At 46.1% G+C, this 24,855-nt stretch overlaps 1 long non-coding RNA gene across 1 annotated transcript; it reads left to right on the forward strand.

Annotated features, from left to right (window-relative positions):
• The first annotated feature begins 3,802 nt into the window (after positions 1-3,802).
• LOC311604734 lies at positions 3,803-22,234 on the forward strand. Its single transcript, XR_014781637.1, has 3 exons — positions 3,803-4,024; positions 9,147-9,272; positions 21,118-22,234. It is a non-coding gene; the product is annotated as an uncharacterized lncRNA (long non-coding RNA).
• Positions 22,235-24,855: the final 2,621 nt, after the last annotated feature.

The raw sequence follows: 24,855 nt of genomic DNA on the forward strand, positions 1-24,855 counted from the left end.
AACTACCTCACACCCAAGATCACCATCACCATCATTACCACATTCATCATCATCGCCGCAACCATCACCACCATCAGTACCACCACCATCATCGTTTTCATTTCTTACATCTACCGAGAATTTGATATTTTCAAGCATCGCTTAAGCGCTTACACTCAATGGTCACAGCAGTCCTAGGTGGGAACAAAATGAGATGACAACTCATGCTCCATGGCTCTATGACACAAGTGGCCCAGATGAGCACCTCCAACGAGTGTCGTATGGCTTCTCCCATCCCTCGGCAGTCTTCAACCAGATCCTGATCCTTGGAACCAGTGCTCTGCCTATCTGTCCTTGGGTTGCTTGCTTCTGCATCAGCCCAGTGTAGAGTGCCTGAGTGCAGATTTCTATAGATAACTGTTTAAGGGAAAGAATGAATGAGTAAGGACTGTGTCAAGGCAGTTCCAAAGAAAGAGCTCACCACTGCAATCATGCAGTGATTTCCCCCAGAAATTGTTACAGACAAACAAACAACAAACAGCACAAAGGTTTTCTAGAGGTGGAGCCCTCTTACTCCTCAACACTCATCTCTACCCTCACTGCTAACCCTAATTTTCATATCTTTCTTGCCATCCAGCCGGGAACAACTTCTGGACGTGTCCACAGGAAAAAAAAACAGAATAAGGAATCGGCACTAGGAGATCCAGGGCACCCTAGGCCTCCTAGCCAAGTGCTACACCGATGCGTCTAGGACATGGGGCATCCTAGCCGATCCCAGTGAAAATGACCACACATCCCATCATCCTTTTATTGCAAGGGCCTGGGTCCGGCCACCGTCACAAGTTTATCCCAACGCTCGTTCTACAGCCTTGTGTATAAGGCACTGCCAGTGGCTGAGAACCATTTGAGTGCTGGTGTTTACACTTTGGGTGTTGCTTTCCGTGAACTGAATGCAATCGTTCTGTGGCCAGGGTGTTCTGCCCACCTCACAGCTCAAAAGAGACGTGTTGTCGATGCCGCCCCGACCAGCAGGAAAGACCAACACCGGGAGCTCTTCTTGCCGCAGTTTTATTCAGGATCCTGGACTACCGGAGTGACCCCGGGAAAAGCTCCCACAGAACCTTTATAGTGTGCCTGGTCCTATCAGAGACTGCCACGTTGTCGCTCCTGGTTGGTGCATTCAGATCACGCTACCCCATGCTATGCCTTGTTCAGTTCACGCCACCTCACGCTATGCCTTGTTCGAATCACGCCACCTCACGCCATGCCTTCAGGCATGCGCATAAGGGGGGGCTTGCTCACTGCGCATGCGCATAAGGTTTACTCACTGCGCATACGCATAAGGGGCACATTGCGCATGAGCAAAAGGGGCACATTGCACCAGGGAAGCAGCAGGGGGCACTGCTATCTGTGGCTCTCCACAATGTGTCCAATCACGCGTGGCCAGGAAGAGGAATGATCAAGACCCCGACATAGGTTTTTATGACTCCCAAACATGGTTTGTCTCACACGAGTTCTTCCTTTCTACTGCCAGGTTTTGGGAATTTTTAACACTGATTCGCTCCCACTCTGAGGTTTCCTGATGCTCTGGGAACTCCATTTTTATAGGCCACATCTCCAAGGAGTAGACACTCCATCTGGCTTATGCTGCCTGCAGTTGTTCCCCAAACCTGTTCAGTCTTTACTGTTAGACTCTAAGATGAGTACAATCTGTGTCCTCTACTTGTCTCACTGTGCTGTGTCACAAACCAGACTCTCTCCATCCCTCTATCCCAATGGTCTCCACATCCAGGCTTGGAAGCGGCACAAGTCCCCTGTCCCACCATACTTGTCCAGCCACAGTGATTTGAACTATGCTACCAAGACAACTCCATCGGGGGGGGGGGGGTACACAGGGGAGCCCTCTATCCCCTAGCACTCCTTGGAGAGGCCACCAGAAGAATCCCTGCTCATGAATTTTCCCTCTCACAAAAATGTACAAGAAGTTCTTTTCCAATTTATCTCTTTCTCCCTCTGAAATAAATGGGAATGGATGGGCTCACTGAGCAGAAAATGCCAGGAGGCATTCTCGAGAGCTCAGAATTTCCAACACGGGCCTTCGGTGAGGGGACCGGACAAGCAGGCCATGCCAGGAGGAAATCGTTGCCCCATGGCTGCTCACAGAGGCTCAAATGCCTCCGAGGAACTACCGAGTGTGAATCAGAACAGAACAAAGGCTCACCATATCTGGCCGACACCGTGATCACCCTTCTATCTGCTCCATCGCTCACAGAATCTGTGACCCTCGCTCACCATTCTGTGACTGTGGGCTCAGTATAATGTAAGGCACCAAAAAATGCATGACGAGCAGCTCTCCCGGGCATTTTCAGTCTAATAACAGGGAGGCTGATTACAGCCACATCAACAAATAAAAGTAAATTACAGATGGGGAGAGAGTAATGCTGCCAGCCCACAGGAGGACAGGCTATGAGGCAAATCAGGAGCAGCACAGATAAGCCTGTTTTCTGTTATAATGAAAAACCTAAAGCTGGTTAAGTCATAGAGTTGGAGGCTTTATTTAGCTCTGAGTTTTGTGGGCTCAGGACATCGCTTGGCTCCGGTGAGGTCTACATGGCGTTATGATGGTTGGAATGGGTGCAAGAAAGAGAGATGATTTTCAAGATGAGAAGCTTTATGCCAACCCACTCTTTTGATAACTAACTGGCTGTACACAGGAGCGATCTACCCTTGATGACAGCAGCTCCCTTAGTGGTTTCCCTCTAGGTTCCAACTTCTAAAAATTCTGGCATCACTTAACATCACTGCACTGAGGATTAAGGGCAGCACCCAGACCTCTGGGGGCGACACACTATGCTGCACCCGAGGCTCAGCAGGAGCTGAGTGCCCACTGGGCATTGAGGAAAGGCTTCTCAGAGGCTGCTTGAAGAACTTCTGAAGAAGACAGAAGAACATTCTAGGAACTAAAGCCTGTATGAGGGGAGGGATTGGTATGACCAAGGAACTAAAGGGAGGTGGCAAGAGAAGATTGCTAAGGAGGAAAGGACACAGAAGGAAGATGACAAGGCAGACAGGACCAAGTATGATGTAAGTCATGTGATATAAAAAGACACTGGATGTTTTTCTTTTAAAAGGTATTAAAGCTGGGTAGTGGTGGCGCACGCCTTTAATCCCAGCACTTGGGAGGCAGAGGCAGGTGGATTCTGTGAGTTTGAGGGCAGCCTGGTCTACAAATTGTGTTCAGGACTTCCAAAGCTACACAGAGAAACCCTGTCTCAAAAAACCAAAAAAAAAAAAAAAGTGTTTTAGGCAAAGGGTTGGCATCCACCTTACATTTTAAAAAGATCCTTCTGGTAGCTGGTTGATTGGCATGGGATGGCAGAGCCACTTAGGCTATTGTGGCTATTCAGGAGAGAGAAAATGGTCATTTGGGTGTGGTCAAGAATGACAATAAAGATACATAGATATGAGTGTAGTCAAGAAATTTAAACAGGTCTTGATGATGGGTAAGTCCCAGGAACTAAAAAGAGAAAGATATCTATAGTCACACGACTGGAAAATTCTGACATTATTTCCCCCAAAGGAGAAGACCAAGAAAGAAGAAGCTGACAATAACTAAGGCTAGAAAAGAAAGGCATGTGCTTGGAGAGGGAGTTCAGTTTTGGACAGGTTTAGAAGTCACCTCAATGAACTTAGAGGATAAGCTCAATGGATGGATGAATGAGAGCTGTTTCCTAGGCAAGAATGTAAACACTAGTAACCATAGCAACAGCAGTCGCTATGCTCTTTGAGTTCTATACATGCTAGCATTTAGCTTTCACAGCCAACTATGGAAGTCTCAACCCTGACACTATGGACAGCTAAGGACAGGTCATTCATTGCTGTCAGAGATTGTTCTGTGCATTGCAAATTGTCTTTCAGCATTCCCAGCCCATCAGCCCATACGCATTGTACTCCAGAAGCAGTAAGCAGAAGCAATAAGCAAACATCTCTGGATATTGGGCCAAATGTTCCAGATAAGGATGGCGGTTATTGAAAAACCATCCAGGTTTGTACCACTGCCCTAAACACTGTTACTATGAGGTCCACAGAATTTATTCTGATGTGGAAAGATTAAATACATTTTAATTCAAGACCACCTGAACCACTGCAAATTAGAACAGGACCATGGCCAGTGTATGGCAGAAACAACACAGCCTTTAGTTGTTGGACAGGAGTCTGGGGTCTGGAAGGGCCAGTTACTAGAACCAGATTCTGAGGGTTGTGATTTATTTGTGGGTGAAAGACACACCCAGAAATGGGAAATGTATTAAGAAGGAACCTGTGGAGGGAAGGCAACCCCTCTGCTCACTCACCTGTTCTCAAGATAATCCCTAACTACAGGACCCATCCTCTGTCCAATTACTCAGGTTGAGCAAGGGTAGGTTCCTCCCTCAAGGCCGGGAGTGAATTGTGGACAGACCCAAACAATAACCTGAATATGAAATGCCCTCACCAGGCTCCTGTTTTGTAATATTGTTCCCCGGCTGCTAGAGTTCTTTAGGATTATTAAGGTGTCCTGGCTGGCAGAAGCAGGTCTGGGTAGGCCTTCGTGAGTTATCTCACTCTTGGCTGTGATGTGAGCATCTATCCTTTGCCACCCGCCCAGCCCCCCACTGTGGCAGATTCTCCTCAAGCACAGGGACCAAGCAACTGTGGATGGAACCCTGTGAAACCCTGAACCAGAGCAACCTTTCCAACTTAACGTTTTCTTTGAATAGCTGTTTTGGCCACAGCAGTGCGATTGTAACCAACACCAAAACAAGCATGAAACCCAAAGTCTGGAAGAGAGAAGTCACTGACCTAACCAAGTCCATTTTGTTTCTGACACTATCTTGTTTTTTGTTTTTTGTTTTTTTTTTTTTTCTTCCTTCATTCCTTCTGAGAGTCCCGGAGTCCACCTATAGTGGCTTGCTTCACATTCTCAAATGGTCCAGAATCACCCGAAAGGCACCATCACCTTTCATCATAATCCTGCTGGCTCCAAACCAGCTGAGAGCACCTGGCTGCCTGCCTGGGATGTGCATTAACCTTCTGTAACTGTTAAACTAAGTGGGTACTTGAGTAGCAATCTCTAGTGAGTCATTTATTTTAATCCCTTAATCACCTCAGCTCAACTTTCCCTCTGGGCCTGCCATCCTATGAGCACCAAGAAAGCTCATCTTGATGTCTCGTGATTGACATATCCCAAAGGCCAAGAGGTAGAAGGGTTTCTAATGATTCTTTCAGCCATGGGGCAAGTCACTTTTATAACATCGTGGTGATTATCTCCAGTGCAGGTTCTGTGTACAGAAGTTACACGTTCCAGGCTTTTTCTTGGGCTTCTGACTTTATTAAAAGCCTCCTTGACTATCCATGGCACTTACTTAGCCACTGTGTGTGCCGTGTAATGTCCTCCGGGTAGCTTTCCGCTGCAGCCACACTGTGGTCTTTTCTGGAGGGAAATAGAACATCAGCAGGATGTGCTTTGCTGGGCTGAGCATCTTTATGTGACAGTATGCTATTGTTTTTAATTGTGAAATGTTTATCTTAGAAATTCCAAATGGGTCTTCTGGTTTCTGATATTGGCAAGCTAAACTATTTAGATAACTTCCCTTTGAAAATAATGAAGCATACAGCACACTGCCTGAAAAGAAAAACGTTTGTTTTGAAGCACAGGTCGGCCGAAAAGCAATGAGGTTGTCTTTTCTCCAAAGGAAACTGCAGCAAAAAGGGGGGGAAAAATCTAAAGACATCAGGTCACCCACCCTCCCCATAAACTTGGGATCTTGTGAAGGACACATTGTTGTGATGGCTGGTGCTGTTGACTTGATGGAAGCCATCTGTGAGATGGGCTGCTGAGCTCCTCTGTTGGGGGTTATCTCGGTTGTATTGGTTAGGGTGGGCAGAGCTACCTGCTTGGGGTGGCGCCATCCCTTAGGCAGCAGATCCTGAACCAAATGGCATCGGAAGAAAGCAGCTGAATGTTAGTTAGTGAGTGTGCATTGGGTTTCCGAGCATAAAGAGCATGGCGCTATCAAGGCCCGGTGGTTGAGGTCATTCCTGTTACATTCTGACAAAGAATCTGCCTGCTTCCCCCATATCCCGAGAAGTCGAATGAAGTTAATTTGAAAGGTAATGAACTCATTTATTCGGATGAGGAAATTTCAAGCACATCGTTGAGGCTGTTATCCCTGGTTGCCACGCACTGCTGTCATCCAGGTGTGCAGTAGGAAAGGGCAGCAAATAGAGTGGGAAGGTAGGAAAGTGTTCAGTTAGGGGAGGAACAGAGGCTGCGTCTCATTTCTACAGGAAAGTGGGGGGGGGGGGCGCAGACCCAGCATCTGCAGTTACTAAAGAGTTATTACGTTTAAGGAGAAACCTTGCATCTGGACTGTGGAAATTTTCTGAGGGTGGGAAGCACTCCAAAGGACTGACCTTGAGGAAGAAAGTGACCCTGATGGCTCTAAAGAGTAAGGCGGCGTTACATACGTGCTTGGGCAAATGGAAATGAGTGACTATATGGAAGAGTTGTATAAATGTTTAAGGTGCTACGATTTAAAATTAGAATGAGAACGTCACCTATAACAACAGTTACATCAAGAGATGGGTAAATTAAATTCATCTCAAGGTTTGATATTTTTCAGGGAAAGAGTAAGGATTTTTGAGTAATTTCTACTTTGCAGTTTAATTATGTATTAGGAAAATTGTCAAGTAAACAGGCTGGAAAGATGACTCACTGAAAAAGAGTATTTGATGCAAACACATGAGGACGTGAGTTCAAATCCCCACTGCCGGTGTAAACCATCTGGTGTGGCTGTGCTCACCTCCAGCCCCTGTTCCATGCAGGGCCTAAGCAGGAGAATTGCTGGGCTTGCTGGCTGCCAGCATAGCCATGAGTTCAGAGAGTGACTCTGTCTTCAGGATACAATGCAGAGAGTTATAGAACAGAATACCCATCATCCTCCAGTGTCATATACATGCACACACACATACACTGCACACACACACACATATACACACACACCACTCACCAACACACACACTAAAAATAACCATAGCTGCTGTTGTTATATTGGAAACTAGTGTGTTGCTTCCAAACGTGTACAGAAGTGCAAAATAAAAAGTCATAAAAGAAATAAGTGAAGACGGAACTGAGGGCAATAAAACTCTCGATGCTGGATAGCACTAGGCATCCGAGGGCCTTGTCTCAAATCACTAAGAAGAATTTTCACTAGGAAGCTTTGCCATGCATTAGCATCATTGTGACACTTTAACACTTTTTAACAGTGAGGGAAATTTTCAGGAGTTTTAAATTACCTCTCACTCCTACACAGAGAAGCAGGGAATAAGTGAGGTAAATGCGGTAGAATTTTTCTAAAACGTCCTCACTTTCACAAGGTACCATCTCTATGTTTTTCGTCCTCTAACGGGACCTGCATTCATCTGCCATTCCCACCCAACATCAAATTTGGTGCCATTAAGAACCTGGGCAAATGATGGGCAGCTTGGGCTTCATGTGGGTCCCCCAGTCAGGGGACTGAGGACTGTCTATGACATGCGCTCTGCTGCCTGCTGTGTGATCACCTCCCCCCTGGCAGGGTTGCCTTGCCAGGCCACAGGGGAAGAAGATGCACTCAGTCATGGTGGTGGGTCGGTACTGCGGACTCCCCTTTTCGGAGGCGTGAAGGAGGGGGATGGGGAAAGAGGGAAGGGAGGGGCTACAATCGGGATGTAAAGTAAATTAATTAATTATTTTTTTTAAGTCCGGGGCATCATGGCACTCCATAAAGAGGGTCCATACTGACTTGAGTCAGGTCAAAGGGCTTTCCCTAAGAGGTAAGCGCTGCCGAACCCCAATAGGATGAAAGAGGGAGGGAGGGGAGGAACGGGAGGATACCGGTGAGGGGATAACAATTGAGATGTAATCTGAATAAATTAAGTAAAAATTTGGTTAAAAAAAAAAAAGAAAGAAAGAAAGGAAGGAAGGAAGGAAGGAAGGAAGGAAGGAAGAAAAGAATGTTTGCTGCTGCTCAGCCTTTGGTGTTTACTTTTCAGTTACATAAACTAAGCTGTTAGGGGTTGGTCTGACTGAGTCACTGGTTGAAGGCTGGCAGACCATTCTTGGTACTGAGTTGCCTGGAGTGGGAGCTGTTCCTGAGCAACCTCAGTCTTAGCAGTCTGCTAGAAGGCTATCGTCAAAGCATCCTGGAGGCTCTGAAAACGGCATTGTGAACAGCAGCTAAGCACAAGAGCCGGCAAAAGTCCTGTTCTTTGAGAAGCCCCTCGCTAACGAATACCAAATGTTTCCACGGCAAATGGGAGGAGATGCTGCACTAAAAGCAACTTCTGGCTTTGAGCCAGAGACGCCCATGGCACAGGAAAGCTCTATCAGCCTCTATTAGGTGTTAATTAAAAGCTTCCGGCAACACAAGCTCTGCAGCAATGTTAGGGGGGAGAGTTACGCTATTTTTAGCAACGCTGTGATAGCTATGTTCATAAACAACATTAAAAAAGAGCCATCCACCAGCTGACCATCCATCAAATGGTCTTTAGTACTGCAGGGAGAAAGGGGGTGTGAGGATGGGGGGAAATGGTTTGTGTCGGGTCCCAGACCGCGGGGAAAAATTGAATCAGGGTTCATCTGAAAGAGGGAGTGGGGATTGAAAGTAGGATACAGAGACGCGAGAAATAACCAGCCATGTCAGGAAATTTCTGATCAAGATTCACTTTATTGCCGACTAGCAGGAACATATATAGAGCAAGGTCAATAGGATTTATTTTAATCTCATTCACCCTAGCCCCCAGGCAAGAATACAATAGCCTAAATCGCTCCCTGTAGAACTTCCTAGTTCTCTGAGTAGTTCCTTGTAAGAACTTCCTAGATCCTCTGGGTGGTTCCAAGTTGAGACTTCTCTACTTTTTTCAAAGGTAAATAGTCCAAGGATAGCCTAGAACAGTGGTGAGGTAAAGGTCAGCAACTCGAAGGTCACGGCATACAGCCTAAGCACAGGATTTCTGACATGGCAGAATGTGGCATGGGTTCCCACATAGGTTTGCTTTTTAATGAAAATCTGAAGGACCATAACTTGCCTCTGCCTTTCCTGCTGAGAATGGTTGTGAGGAAGTCAACCATTGCTCTTCTATTTCAGTCAGCAAGATCACTGGAGTGGTGTTAGAGTAGTGAGGTGCCTGAGGACCAGCTGGACCCCACAGTATCAATTCTTCTGTAATGTAAAACAACTGGTCCAGAAACCTCCCTTGGAGACTCAGGGCAGGTGGGTCATGAACAACGTGGTCGTTTTCTCTCTGACTCTCACTGAAGTCTTATGATGGAATGGAATGCGCTGCTGTAGGCATAGGCTTCCAGATAATCAGGATCCTTTCCACTTCTGCAGATGAAGATGCTTAGGATGTAAAATCCTTTAACCCTACCCCTTCCCTCAGTCTCTTGAATACACTATTCCCAATTACTACTTTCAAATTACTTTTTTGTTGCTGCTATAAACACCCTGAGTAGAATCAACTTGGAGAAGAAAGTGCTTACTCTTCCCCCATCGCAGGACGTCATCCAGACAAGTCAGGGCAGGGTCCTAGAGGCAGGGACTCAAACAGAGGCCACGGGGAATGCCACTTAGTGTCTTGCTTCCTCTGGATTGCTCAGCTACCTTGTAGAAGCCAGGAAACCACCTCCCTGGGGTGGCACTTCCCCCAGGAGGCTGCCCTCCCACCACTCACTCATTAATCAATAAAATGCCTCCACAGACAGTCTTACAGACCACTCTGAGGGAAATGCTTCCTCAACTGAATTCCTTCTTCCCAAACTGTAGTTTGTATCAAGTTGACAAATACTGCTTTTGGGGACTCTCTGTGGTGGTTATTCTTGTTGATACTATCATATAGTAAATACACATCACACAATTTTTTAAAATGGAAGCTCTATCAACAGGACCCATTACCAATTAACCAGCTCTTTGTAAATAGTGCAGGTGACAAGATTCTCAGGGCCTTAGGAGGGTCTACTAGGGGGAAGAAGGAGAAGGCGGTACTGGCAATGCCTTTTCACAGAGGATCCCAAGCAGCTCTGCCTACAGATCACTAAAGTGTGGCATCTAACAGACATGGACAACAGACAGATGCAAGGCTGGCAGAAAACAAGAAGTAAGATTTCGGGATCTGCCTGAATTCCACTTTGTGCCCATCACTCCAGCTAGAGGTGCATGCTACAGGTGACAGTTGCCGCTTGAATGCATTCACTCCTTCGCTCACAACTGTCTCGACCTCCAGTTCCAGGAGACCCAATACCCTCACATAGACATAGATGCAGTTGTGAGCTGGGGATTGACTCCTGGTCTTCCTATCAGCTGAGCCACCTCTCCAGCCCCAGGGTTTTAATTTTTTACTTGGGGGAAGATTGTGAGACTGTCTGTGAGAGCTAGAAAGTTCTTGCTGCTGTGCTGTACTCAGTCTTGGCACTTTATTTTTCTAGCCAAACTTTAAAAAAAAAAAAAATTGTAAACACACTAACCTAGAATGGCACATTTATTCAGTGATGTTTTAATTTTTTTCACGGTGTTCTTATAGCTAAGACATACATTTGCAATCATGTTATATACAGCAGCGCTTATTTCTATGCTTCAAGAACACCGTTTGGACCACCCCCGCCCCCACTCTCCTTGGCAAATAATTTCGCTCCTCCCTGAGCCAAGGGTGGTAGGAAGCGTATTTAAGAGAAGAGCAGAACTGATACAGTCGGAAAACCCTGCTATGAGATTCTGTGCTGACTGACACCCGGGGATTGGCTTCTCTGTGAGCACAGACCTACCTCATGAGGATGAGAGGGAGAAAAAGGAAAACAACAGAGGGGGAAGGTGGATGCGGGCCATACACACCCAACTCCAACACTTCAGTTTTTATTGGAAGTCTAATCTCTTCTTGATTATAATGAAGGAACAGAATTGTGGGGTAAAAGAGAGTAAAAACTTTCAGGAGCCGTGACTTAAGAGTCCTAACAGCTAGACTGGGAGAGTCGGGCCTGTAAGTACTGGCTAGAGGACCAGGCGCATTATCTACGGAACAGCACGTCAAAGCACGGCCCTTCTCCGGCTCCAGGCTTCCCTTTGCAGAGAAAGGTGCCACTCTTTATCTGGCTTCTCTGCACTAGGGTGTCCAGGGCTGATTTTCTCAATAGGAAACGCTGACAGCAACGGAGAACTTAAAGAATTTGCACAAAAGAACTTTGCTCCCGCCTGTTCGTTTCTGAAGCACTTTCCCCTCTCGTCCTGTGAGCCTCCTGAATAAATTACTCCACTGGGCCAGTCTTGCCTTGGAGAGCTTGCCTTGCTGCCTCTGCCTGGGCTTCAAACCTGCCAGTTAATCCTTAAGTCTCTTGAAAATGTATTGTCTACAATGAAACAACCAATTATGCTTTCAAATTTTGTGGCATAATATCGCAGAAACCAGCAATTACAGAATCAAAGTGGCATCAAGTGGAGGAGAAAGGAGTTAGTGCCGATTATTCTTTAAATAGCAGTTACATGAACTCATAATAAATAGGTATTAAGTGTTAAGTGTATGATAAGTAATTCTTGACAATGCAATTATCCAAACAGAAGAGGGAAAGGTGTCACTGTCAGCTTCTTTTGTGCATAGCTTGTTCAGTGAAACAGTGAGGGAGTTTGTCACTGTTTCAGCTCTCAAAAGAGGAAAGAACACGAGTACAAGCCCAGAAGGAATCCAGAGAGGACAGAATAGAGCTGACCGGAAGACCAGGATCCGTACTTGTGGAATCTTTGCCATAATGCAACTGGCATGAATGTACATAGCCTGATTGGTAAATTATGGTTGATATATGAGATATGTTTGGTGGCTTCAGCTTCTGCCCCTACAGTGATAATACTCTCTAGACCTCTGGGCTCCTTGCCACTCTCTTGGCCACAGCCTTAGGCTACTTCACCCGCATGTATGCCGAGGCATGTTTCTTCAAGTGGGTCACTTTGGGCACCAAGATGGTCCTTACCTTTGAAGTAGCCGAAGACAGCTTCCTGCATGTCGACATGGAGTTACAGGACCCAATAGTACAGCCATTTAAGAGGGAGATTGAGACTGAGGGAACAATGCACACTTAATGCTCATGTGGGAGAAACATACTAATTTTAATTCTGCCATGACTCTGAAGACAGGCACAGTCATCACAGACACTGAGGTGACTCCAAAAGGACGAGACATGGAAACGGAAACCCACTGGAACAAGCTGAAGAAATGACTCATTCTTTTCCCCATTCTTTGCCCTCAAGTGCCAACTGATTCTTCTTAGCCACAGCTATGCAAACCACAGGATCATTTTTAATTGGCATAAGGCGGTAGCTTTTCATCTATTGCATTTCATCTTAAAGGAATCCAATAAAGAAGTATTTCATTTTCCAGTGATAAAGCTCTCCACCCCCAAGAGATGGGTCCTAAAACTCCATCTATCGTTTTTAAATTTCTGTTGGCCTTTGAAGTTAAATGATTCCTAACCTTTAGAACTGAGCACTGAACAAGGGTTGGGGTCAGAGACAAGATGGCAGGCTAGAAGCCACGCCCACGAGGTCATGGCATTATCATTAAAAGCCACCGATAGAAACAGAAGAAAGAGCTATAGGAAACAGAAATAAGATGAGGTAGAATTTTCTCTACAATGAAGCCAACTCGTGCTTTTAGCCACACTGCTCTACTCACACTGAACTGCGTCCTGCTAGGGGTGTGCGTGTGTTCAAGGACTCTGAGCACCAGGTGCAGTGACAGTTGTGGAAAGAGACAATTCACATTGCTAGTACCCTGAACTGAAAGGAGAATTCAGCCCACCAGAAGAGGACGGCTGCGCACCGTAAGCATCCGAGGCAGCAGCAGGAAGCGGGTACAGGAGTCTGAAGTTGACAGAGCTGCAATCCCAGCATCACCACTATTGCTATCACCCAGAGGAGCAAGGACTCAGGACTGCAGGGAGAGCACAACAGACTTAGAACTTGGAAAGAGCCACTTCCTGATGGCCACAGATGCAAGCATCATGGATGGTGTAAATACAGACACTAGCATGCCAAGGGAGTCTGAAATTGAGGAAGCCTCTCTTACAACACACCCATCCAGGGCAGGCTGTGTGGAAACTAAGGGTCAGAATTAAAGGATGTTTGTTATGGAACTTTCTGTATGTCCTATGGGGCTGAAAAAGGTAAACACATGTGGGCAGACCTCCATACTCCCTTAGGTCCTCAGAAACAGTGAGCTCAACCAACCTCTAAGGAGCTAAAGACTGAGCTGTAACTTGTAACCCAATGAATCAAATGGGAAGGTCACGGGTGACACCTGTCAGGGTGTTTCCACATTCTTGTTGTCTTGTTCAAAGAACTGAAGATGCACGCTCAAATAGCAAGGTAGCAAAGGGTTTTATTCAGACACACAATGAAAAATACAGACAGAGATCTGACACCCTCTTCTGGCCAACAAGGGCTCTGCACACAAATGGTCCACACACACCACACACATACCTGCAGCGAAATACCCATACACACACACACACACACACACACACACACACACACACGAAGTAAATCTATCGAAAACAACAAAAGAGTTGGAATCAAGCATGGTGGTGGATTTGAGAGAATGAGAGAAGTGAACCTCTGTGAGTTCAATACCACCTATTCTACAAAATGAGTTCCAGGCTAGCCAGGAGCACACAGAGAGACCCTGTCTCCAAAGTGAGGGGCCAGCTGGACAGGCCACACCTCTTCAGTCAGGAAGGAACATTGGCTGGGGGGAAATGCTCTCTGTTTCACTATTGCTTCACTATATTACTCTTTTGTTGTTGTTGTTTGTTTTTCAAGACAGGAACTCTTTGTGTAGCCCTGGCTATCCTAGACTTACTTTGTAGACAAGGCTAACCTTGAACTCACAGAGATCCACCTGCTTCTGCCTCCTTTGTGGACCTTGGGGACACAGTGATGCTCTCTCTTTCTGGTCCACTAGTGCATTCTGATAGTGCTCTTGTTCCTCTGGGACATTACTAAAGCTCAACATGGCCTTCATCCATATTTAAGATAAAGCTCAGAAAGGCAGTGGGCAGAGGCCCTAAGGTGTGTGGGCCATCACATATCTAAGAGGTGTGTTGTGTGTGTGTGTGTGTGTGTGTGTGTGTGTGTATGTATGTATGTATGTATAGGCCCCACCTCTGAACTAGATCATTTTGGGTTAAGTTCACTCTCTTAATACTTCACCACAGGAACACATTTCAGCCCGTAAACCCTTAGGGGACATGCTCAAGCCATATCTAAGTCATAGAAACTACATAAATAGTTGCTTTTGCCCACCTTTAGGGGCTTTCACATTTGGGGACAAAATGCCATGAAGGAGTGCTGCTTACTGGCTTGATCCTCCTGGCTTAGTCAACTTGCTTTGTTATTTAGGGCAGGACCACCTGCCCAGGGGTGTCACTGCCCAGAGCGGCCTGGGCCCATACACATCAGTCATTAATCAAGAGAAGATCCCCAGATGTGCCTACAGGCCAGCCTGACAAAGGGATTGTCTCAATTGAAGTTCCTCTTTTAAGATGTTCTGGCCTGTGTCAAATTGACAAAAACGAAAAACCTCAGGACATACATTGTGATTTCATGTTTTAAATTTTTAAATTGTGTTGTATTTATTTTATGTGTGTATGTGTGTGTGTGTGTGTGTGTGTGTGTGTGTGTGTGTGTGTGAGAGAGAGAGAGAGAGAGAGAGAGAGAGAGAGAGAGAGAGAGAAGGACAGAAGAGAGAAGAGAGAGAGCGCACGCACACAGGTGCTATAGGGCACACATGGAAATCAGAGGACAACTTGCAGAAATTGGTTCTCTCCTTTCCCCATGGGGACCTAGGGATGGAACTCATGTCATCAGTCTTGGTAGCAGGAACCTTCACTCACTGTTGGGTCACTTGGGACTATTTCAGTCCATCGATATCATACCACTGTGATTAGGCCTGTGTTGGGGCATGCATGAGACATGGGAGGCAGCACGCAACGGAACAAAATGTTCACTTGGCCAAGGAGCAACAGAAGACAAGCCTGGGGCACCACAGTTCTCTCCCAGGGCACATGGTCTTGGGACTCAGCTTCTCCCTTCTGCCTCACCTGGGAACACAGCCTTCAACACATGGAGCCACGAGGGCATTTCCAGCCCAGACTTGGGACAGAGCAGAGGCCAGCTACTGCCTTCCCCGTGCTGGTGTTACTGCAGTGTTGCTACAGTGTGTCCATCTCCCACTGCTCTCCGGTTTCTTGAATCCTGCTTAAATGGCTCCTCTCAGCCTCAGCCTCAGCCTTTCCTGAGACACTTGCTCCATCCTGAAAGCAGTACTCAGCCAGCAGCTTCCTGAGTGATGCCTACTCATTGCACGCACTCACTCCACAGGCACGGGACCAGCCAGGACAATGTGACACCCTTCCCTCTTACTTTGCCCTCTTTAGTTGAAAAAAAAAAAAAAAAACCAACCAACCAAACAAACAAACAAACCAAAAAAACCCTCCGGCTCCTCTAGTGACACTGTTGTATTTCACAGCATTTATCCCTCCTCACTAAGGGCTGCCTACCTTCTCCCTTCCTTGCTACAGGCTCAGCTTTCTGGCTCTTCACCTACTGCGTCCAAGTTAACTCCAGAGTCCACACAGACACCCACCTATCCAACAGCTCAGTTTCTTCTGATGTGCACTTTGACCCTGACATTTGCTTCACTGACTCGTTGCCATGGTGACTCCGGAATTTCCCTATGGAGTTCTTCCACAAAAGAACTATTAAGCCCAAGGCTGTGGCTCTGCAAACCTAATGTCTTATCTCATCAATGCTCCAGGCTTCCTTTCTACCGTAAGAAGCCCCTTTTCCATGCGTCCTGGCTCATCTTCCTTCTCCATCAACTGAGACCTTTAAATCCCTGATGTTCATATCCTGTGGCCAGCAGGCTCAGCACAGGGAACCTACTATGCTTCTGTCACGCCTGTCTGCTCCCTCCAGCCCTGATGTCTGGTTCCTCCATGTTCAAGCCCTGGCTGCCAGGTGACGGGGAAGGAACTCTCACTACCATGCACACTGGTGCCACTAATATGCTGAGGTCCCCGGCCTCACCAGGTGTCTTGGCGCTTTTCAGGTTGACTGTCATGAGGGTGTACACCCTCTTTCCACTGGGGCTGCTTCAGACTCCTCAATACTTCTCCTGTCTCCTACCCCGTTACATCCCACACACCAGAGGCAGAAAACCTCGCCTGCTATGGCATGAGAACCAGCTTCAGACAAAAAACACCAGCAGGCTTTGAGAGCAGACCTTCAAAGGTAGCGACATCTGCTCTGAGCAGCCCCGGTTCCAGTGACAGTGACTGGGTCTCCTCCTCCCTTCCTGCCTCCTTCGTTCCTCACCCAATTATTCCCACCCCCCACCTCCCCACCTCCCCACCCCCAACCCCTCCTGCCCCCCCCCCAATGCCCAGCTCTCCTTCTCTTGTTGATTCCTTGGCGTTTGAATGAACTCATCATTGAGGTGAATGTATACAGTGTATTTGTGCATGTATACATTGTAACATGATCACCCTCACTCCTCAGCTGGGGGTGGGGCTCCACGAGTTCCCATGCTGGGCTGTGGACAGGCTTCCTCTGGTACAGATCTTGTGCACGTAGTCACAGCTGCTGTGAGTTCTTGAGTACAGTAACCTTGTCATAGCCAGAAGATGACGTTTCACAGCACTCTTTCCCACCCCTCCCTCTTACGTCCTTTCCACTTCAATGATATTCCCCGAGGTGGGCAGGGGTGTTGATAGATATAGGCTATGTAGGACTGGGCACTCAGCCACTTATTCTCTGCGCTTTGAGCAATTATCAGTCTCTGCATTGGTTGCCATCCAAGGCTGACAGCAGCCTAGGTCAATGGGTATAAGCATATAATGCTTAGAAGACAGTTTAATACCACGTCCATGTAGCTGAAAAGCAATAGTGGGTTCCACACTAGAACCTATGACCTCCATAGCTGTGGCTTATTGACCAAGTTTCCAGTATGGAACATGAATTCTATCCTGAGGAGCAGGCCCTGTAACAGTCATACATATGTGTGTGTGCATATATGCGCGCACACGTGTGTGTGTGTGTGTGTGTGTGTGTGTGTGTGTGTGTGTGTGTAATTTCTGCACTTGGCTTTTCCGCTGATGACCCTTTCTTTGAATTTTGCCCTTGCCTTCCATGGCCAGGCACAGTCCTTTGTCCTTCTGTCCTCTCTGGCTTTTCCAGTCCATTATTTTCAAGGAGGCTCATTATGTTGCTCCTTGGCTGGCTGCCTTTCATTGTGCACTTCCTTCCCTTGAATCTTGCACCTTCCTGTTTCTGCAGTAACTTTCTCTGTGCTGGTGGCTCCCAAGTGACAATCTCCCTCTTGTGTTTCCATCTTTAGGGAAGCCTCATCAGAATGGCCCATAGGTGCATCAACACACTCCAAACAAGCAAGGCTTTTCTCAGCCACTCCAAGGTGCTCGAGCAGAACATTAGTGTCTCCTTGGGTCTCTTCCTCCTGATCCTCCTGCATTTCACCATTTCGTGAGACCATTCACTGACCTTTACCTCGCTGCCTATCCCCTGCATCATCAATATCACATAAACTCCTTTTAACTTTCTAATTATTGTTATAACTTGAGGGTTTGCTCACTTTTATTTTACTTTTTAAATTAGGGGGGTGGGGACAAGTATGTGCTACTGAGTGTAGTGCCTAAAGAGGACAGAAGAGGGCACCAGACCCTCTGAAACTGGAGTTACAGGTAATAGATGCTGGGAACCACACCTGAGTCCTCTGCAACAGCAGCCCATGCTCTTAACCACTAAGCCATCTCTCTAGTCCTAGCTTGGAGGATCTTTTTGGAGTATATCAATATGACTATCGGCCCACTATGCAAAAAGTCATTTCATGGGGTTTGTGTGTGTGTGTGTGTGTGTGTGTGTGTGTGTGTGTGTGTGTGTGTGTGTGTGACTTTTGAAGCCTCTTTGTCTGGCCACAGGAGATCTTCCTTGTTTTGGCCCATGCCTTACCTACTTCATATCCCAGAGTCTAACCATGGACTAATATTTATATCTTTAGCAAGGTGTCTTACTTCTGCGATTTTTCAGACTCCATATTCTTGGAGTGCATCTTCAGTACCCTCTCTCTCCGCAGGAAGTCCTCCCTGGGTTACCTGGTAGCTCAGAAGTCCTCCCTTGTACAGTTACAGTGCTCCCCACCTACCCGTTCCAGCAGAAGACACAGGTGACTGATGTAGCCACTTAACAGATAATCACCTGCTCATCGTATGGCCACTTCTCGAAGGCCCACCCCCATCCGACACCAGCTCACCCCATGCCAACACAGAGCTCAACCAGGGCCATGGAAGCTCCTCACATAGGAACTCAATGACACCAGTGCTGGGGGCCACTGAATGTCATCAGCTTATTCAGTGTTTTCCTTCCTACCCACTCACTACAGCCATCAGAGACTGCGACTGGTGGGCCAAGTGGCCTTCTGCCTTCCAATCCCTCAGAGTCTAGAACACTTGACTGTTGTTTTATTAGGGAGCCAAAACAATGGGGTCACTTTAGGTGCTTGAAATATTTCATAACATCTCATGCTTTAATTTTAATGTATAGCCTGGGCATAAGGTAAAAACAAACACAGGGGGAAAGCAGCAAATTCAAACAATCCATATTGTTATAAGACACTGGTAACTTACTGTGTGTCAGAGGACAAGTAATAGAAGTTGGTCCTCTGCTGTATCAGGAGTCAGCGCTCTCCTTCTGCCATGTGGGTCCCAGGGACTGAGATCAAGTTGGGCTTGCTGCTGGGAACCTTCACCCACTGAGTCATCTTTTCAGCGTTTCTAATATGGATGCTCCTGGGGTTTTCTCTTCCCATAACTAGTTTCTGCTTTCATCTACAACACTTGGCTCACAGAGCTTTGCTCTGTTTTGTGTACTGCTTCTTTTGAAATAGCTTAGCAGTGTGTGGAATGAATATTTTCCTCAAACATGCAAAATGAATTTGGAGTGTTTGAAAATGAGCATTCTTCTCCATATGAACTTAGGGGAACCCATGCCTCTCAGTGACACGAATCTACCACAATTTATTTCACCAACTTCTCGATTGTGATAACTATTGAGTAGTTTCTGGGTTTTGTTTGATTTCTTGCTTCCTTTGTTTTGCTGAACAACTTCTTTAAAATTTAACTGTGTATAAATCTATTTATTTCCATGTCCTCTGGATGGACATTACTAAGCCTTTTGGTACACGTTTGGGAATTCTGAATCAACTCACTTGCCACGATCAATTTGTAGAGTCAAAATGTACCAGACTGCATTTATCATTAAAAGCTGTACGTTTTGATTGAGAGTTTGAGTTTATGAAAATATATTCTTGGTTTAGGGCATACAGCCAAACACTTGGCTGCTACAGTCAAATCTTTTGGACATTTACAACTATTTAGAAATGGGTGAATTACTAATCCCAAACTAGCTCCGCCCAGAACAGGCTTGCCAGTGCATGCTTTGCAAGCTTTTCCAGCCCCGAGGGCAGCTTAATTCCCAGGCTTTAGAAATGTCAGTTGATTTACATGGTTTTTGTTGAGGTCTGCCATGTCCTAGGCCCTGTTCTGAAGCATCAGGGCCACAGAGGGTGACCAAACAACCAAAATTTTTATTCTCCTGAATAACTTGCACTCCCCTGAAGGAGGCAGAAAAGAAGTCATTAAGAAGAAATTAAACACCTTAAGATGGGTTCAGCAAATGGAATGGAGAAGGAAAAAGGGCAGTATAGTTGAGAACAGGGTGAGGGAGGGGGCAGCAGATGACCCTTTCTGACTTTTTCAGGGGGCCACACTGAGCTGAGCCCCAAACATCAAGGGACGTCTGAGGAGGACATGTGCTGTGCAGGAAAGAATGAAAAAGTTCATAAACTTGGCACATTTGAGCTTCAGCAGAGACCTCGGGGTGTCTTACTACAGCGAGAATAATGGAAAATCAGGAGAGAGAGAGAGAGAGAGAGAGAGAGAGAGAGAGAGAGAGAGAGAGAGCAACTTTGGGATTTTAGAACACAGAGAAGAGTCTGGAGGCCAGGAGGAATCCTGCACGTTCCGAGGCTCCACTTCTGTAGTTAGGCATTCAGATTAGGCTCTCAGTCAGAATTTGTCAAGGGGAAAAGCGAGAGAAATATTAACAAAAGGAAGAATAGGCAGAACGGAAGCCCAGAGCTTGCTCCGCTCCGGAGCCTGCCACTGTCACTGTCACTCAGCCCATCTGGAGTCTTCTGGCATCCAGAAATGGAAAGTTTCTTTCTTCACACTAATATCTTGACAAGGATAATTCCCAGAGAACGGGGAGTCACAGAAAATGAGGGATTTGAAAGACGTTCATAAAATACATACAGTACTCCAAAGCACTCATTTGCTTAATCGTGGGTGGAATTATTTGAACAAAATATCTTGTGCCTACTTGTAACCAAAGGCACAGAAGGGAAGCGTGTAAAAGTCTCTCATCAAACTGGATCCAGGATTTCCTCCCAGAAGCTGTATAGACATGGTTCTCTTTCCCTGAAGAACCCTCAGCCTCTGCTGTGATAGTAGAAAAATATGACCAGTGACAAGAGAGTGTGTGTGCGTGTGTGTGTGTATGTGTGTGTGTGTGTGTGTTGTGGTATGGGTATGTATGTGTGTTTGTAGTGTAGTATGTGTATGGTGTGTTTGTGTGTGTGTGCATGTGTGTGTGATATGGGCTTGCATGTGTGTGCGTGATCTGGTGTGTGTATGGTGTGTGTGTTTGTGATGTGGTGTATGTTCTCACAGGCAAGCACTTGAGTGTAGTGTGCATGCATATGAGTGCATGTGTGTGTGTGTGTGTGATATGGATATGCATGTGTGTTTTGTGATGTGGTGTGTGTGGTGTGTGTTTGTGGGGTGTGTGTCCGTGTGTGTGGTGTGTGTTTGTGGGGTGTATGTGTGTGTGCGTGTGTTTGTGATGTGGTGTGTGTGCTCACAGGCAAGCGTTTGAGCACAGTGTGCGTGCATGGGCATGCCTGAATCTACTTTGGTGACTATCTGTCTTCTTTCCTCCCTGACAGGTCCCACCAGCTCTCTAAGTTTACCACAGCGGGGACTTTGTAGACAGACACTCCTGTTCAGAAATCAGAAACGATACCCAGCTTCCACCCACTGTAGCCCTCGTTCATTCCTCGCAAACTCATCCTTTTCATTCGCTTCATTTGGAGCACCAGGCATAGCATTTGGAACAGAAAATGAGCACGCTCTTTACAAACAGAGCCAAAACAACTATAGGGGTAATCACTAACTTATAATTAGATTAACGGTTAGTCAAATAAAAAGCATCGAATGCTGAAAATGTAAAGGGAGGACCTAACTTTGACACAAAGATCAGAGAATGCTTCTCTGAGAAAGAAAGATTGAGCTGAGTTTTACACAATAAATAGAAGTTGGTTGTGTAAACCTGATGTGTATACCAGGAGGTAAAGGTCATGCATGGCATTCCAAACACAGGCGGGCATCTCAGAGTGATGGGTATGGTGTGCTGGAAAGCAGAAAGAGAACCAGTGTGGCTGGAGCTTTGGAAAAAAATAAAGAGACACTTCTAGAACAGACAAGCAGCTCCTCTGAGTATTGCAGTGCGTTAAACGCCCATCTTAAGAGCAAGGAAACATTGGTTACCTGTTGTTACGTGATCATCATCATATGTTTGGGCAGCTACATCAATTACAGCTCATTAAACCATGGATCATGTGATTAAGTGAATAAGCTCCACACTTGACCTAGGCTGCTCTTGGTTCATCTTGTCACATAGGCCTGAAGAAGGCCAGCTGGAAACATCTCTAGGACAGACCCTGCTGGAGCACTGTGACTGCAGGTCTCATTACTGAGGATCAGTGTACGAGCCCGAGAGAGAGACTACCCGTGATTATGGCAGACGTGGTGTGGATGGACAGTCAGTGTCAGACTGCTGTGGTGTCTATCTCATTCTTCCAAGCAAAGCAAAACTTATGTGATCAAACTCAGCTTCAAGGTGCAGGCAGACCCACCCATTTAATGAATGAGATGCAGAGAGGGGAAGGCTGCGCCCTTGATGGGATCTACCTCCATTGGTGAGCTGGCATAATGTTTTAAACGGCGTGCTGACATTTTCACTCAATAAAGTCCTTCACAAATCCAAAACTAAACTTACGAGGCCTGGATACAGCCTGGTTGAAGGTCCTATCTGTGTCTACCGTTACACGCTTCCCCTCTCTCCCAAACTCACGGAATCACAGCATGATTCTGACTCATCCATCTTTCAAAGCGACTTTCCCCTCCACTCTCCTCAGCGTCTAGCGCACTATCCTAGGCTCTCAGCACTCTTTGCAGACACCTCCCCCTCACCTCGGCCTGCACACAGCCCAAAGAGTGGCTTCTAACCCCTGTCCCGCGGCATGATGGGTCCTCTCCCCAGCTTGAAATCCAAGGCCCTTTCTGGACTAGCCCCGTGTCTCCTGTCTCGGTCTTTATTTCAGGCTCTAGCCCCAAGTGGCCCTGTGATGGCAAGGTTGCCCGAGCCGCTCTGCCTCTGCCAGATGGCTCCTCCTTGACCGTACTTTTGTGCCCTGAACATTTTTGTGTTTCCTTGGCTTTTTCTGGCTCCTAATTGATAATCTGAAAAATGGATTGTTCTTTAAAACCTAGCTTAGCGATGGCCTTCTGTTTGTCACTTATTCCTATCATGCAGGGAAGGATTAGCTGTGCCTCTTCTCCAGTGCTCAACGTTATGTTTGTCTTTGCCTCCTCGTGGTTGGGGCAGGTACACAGTATGGATTGTGGTAAATATATGGTAAGAATAGGGGGAAAGTATTAAAACTTAATTTCTGCTTATTTTTACTGATATGCTTTAAATTCAATTTATATGTTTGCACGTATCCTATAACATATTAAAAGCACAAGAATGTGATTTACCAATAGTAAAGATATGTTTGAGAGAAAAAGATGACGCAGGGAGGAAGAAGCCAAAGGAGCTGGGGCAGGAGGGCCAGGCTCATCCTTAAAACTCTTGTGGGAACTAACTCATTGCACGGAAACACTCACCTCCCCTTTAAGAGTGATTTATCCAGGCCAGGCATGGTGCTTAATCCCAGCACTTGGGAGTCACAGGCAGGAGCATCTCTGTCAGTTTGAGGCCAGCCTGGTCTACATAGTAAGTCCCAGGACAGCCAGAGCTCTATGATAAAGAAATGCTGTCTCAAAAAGAAAAAAAAAAGTGATATACTCAATAACCTAATTACTTTCCACATGGCCTCACCTCTTGAACACTCTGTCACTTTTTAACACAGCTGCCCTAGTGACCAGGTTTCTTACACAGGAACCTTTGAAAAAACACACTCAAGCCATACTAGACCTAAATATCAAATCAGACTTAAACAAATAGTACGAGGTATGAAAACATTTTCTTCATACAACAATGAAGAAAGCCATCCGATAAAAGTAGAAGGCATCCCACTTCCCCACACAGTTTATAAAATGCTGGGATGCTTCTGGATGCCTTATAAGTAAATGCTTGGTTTGGGATGGTTGGTAAATACATTTTTACCAGATCTAGGTGGATCAAGAGTTGGCTCTCCCTGGAACTACATAGCTTTGTCTAGGATAAATGCCCAGGGGAAGGTGAGGCAGGCCCCTTTATGGTCCACTCTGGACACTTGTTCTCAGGAAAAGTGCGCAGCCTACAAGCTCAGTGTGGCTGAAAAGAGCCTGGATGTTGCCAGGTAAGCAGTACTAAATCAAATGTGTCCTCTCCATTTCTGAGCCAGCAGATTTCTGGAAGTTTAAGTCCTCGTTTCAGTGCCCAGTCACTAAAGCATGTACTCATACACTAGCAAGAGCAGGCTGCCCAGAAATGCACATATTGAACAACTAAAAATGAAATGAATAGTTTAAGTTTTCTAAATTACGCTGCATTCTGGGTCCTCCACTGCACGTATTAATGCCCTTCATCTAGATAATAGCTTTTAAAAATATTTTATTCTATTTTATGTATGTGCATGCTTTGCCTACATGTATGCCTATGCTCTCTCTGGGTGTGTGTGCCTGGTGCCCGTGGGGGTGAGAAGAGGGGGTGACAGCCACTGGAACTGGAGTTACAGCCTGCTGTGACCCACCACCTGGATGTTAAAAACCAAACCTGAGTCCTTTGCAAGTGCAACAAGTGCTCTTAACCATCGAGCCACCTCTCCAGCCCCCATAACAACTCTTACGTTAACGTTTTCATCACCCCTGTTCTTTCATAAGTTAGAATACTCAGAGCTTACATAATTTGTCCAGGTTCCTACTTAAGCCAATGACAAAATGAGGAGTAATGCCCACACATGCCTCAATTTACTATGTACACTTTTACCAACTAACTCTTTTAACTAACTCTAAAGAAAAAAGTAAATTAATCCAAAGAAAGATGAAGGAAACACTAAGAATTTTCTCCATCTTAAAATTCTAAAAATTTTTGTGAAAAAACAAAACCCTAAATCATTACACAATTTGTTCTGAAGTCAGGGAGTGAAGGCAATTTCAGGAGCCACTGTAGGAGAAGCTGTGCTCCCTGGCATCCCACAGGCAGTGAAATACCCAAGACTGCTCATGTGTACTACATGTCACCAAGAAATACAGATCTCCATATCTGTGGCCATAGCCAAAGATGCCTGTGTCTCCATCACGCCCTGGGAATCCTTTCAGAAGACGCTGTGATAACATTAGTCACCATGGAGACTTGGACCACATGTGACCTCTTAATGTTTTCTTTGCCAAATATAGATTTTTAAACAAAGTCTCAG

The sequence above is a fragment of the Acomys minous genome (genome assembly GCF_964271855.1).
Source record: "Acomys minous genome assembly, chromosome: 9".
NCBI classification, from domain to species: Eukaryota; Metazoa; Chordata; class Mammalia; order Rodentia; family Muridae; genus Acomys; species Acomys minous.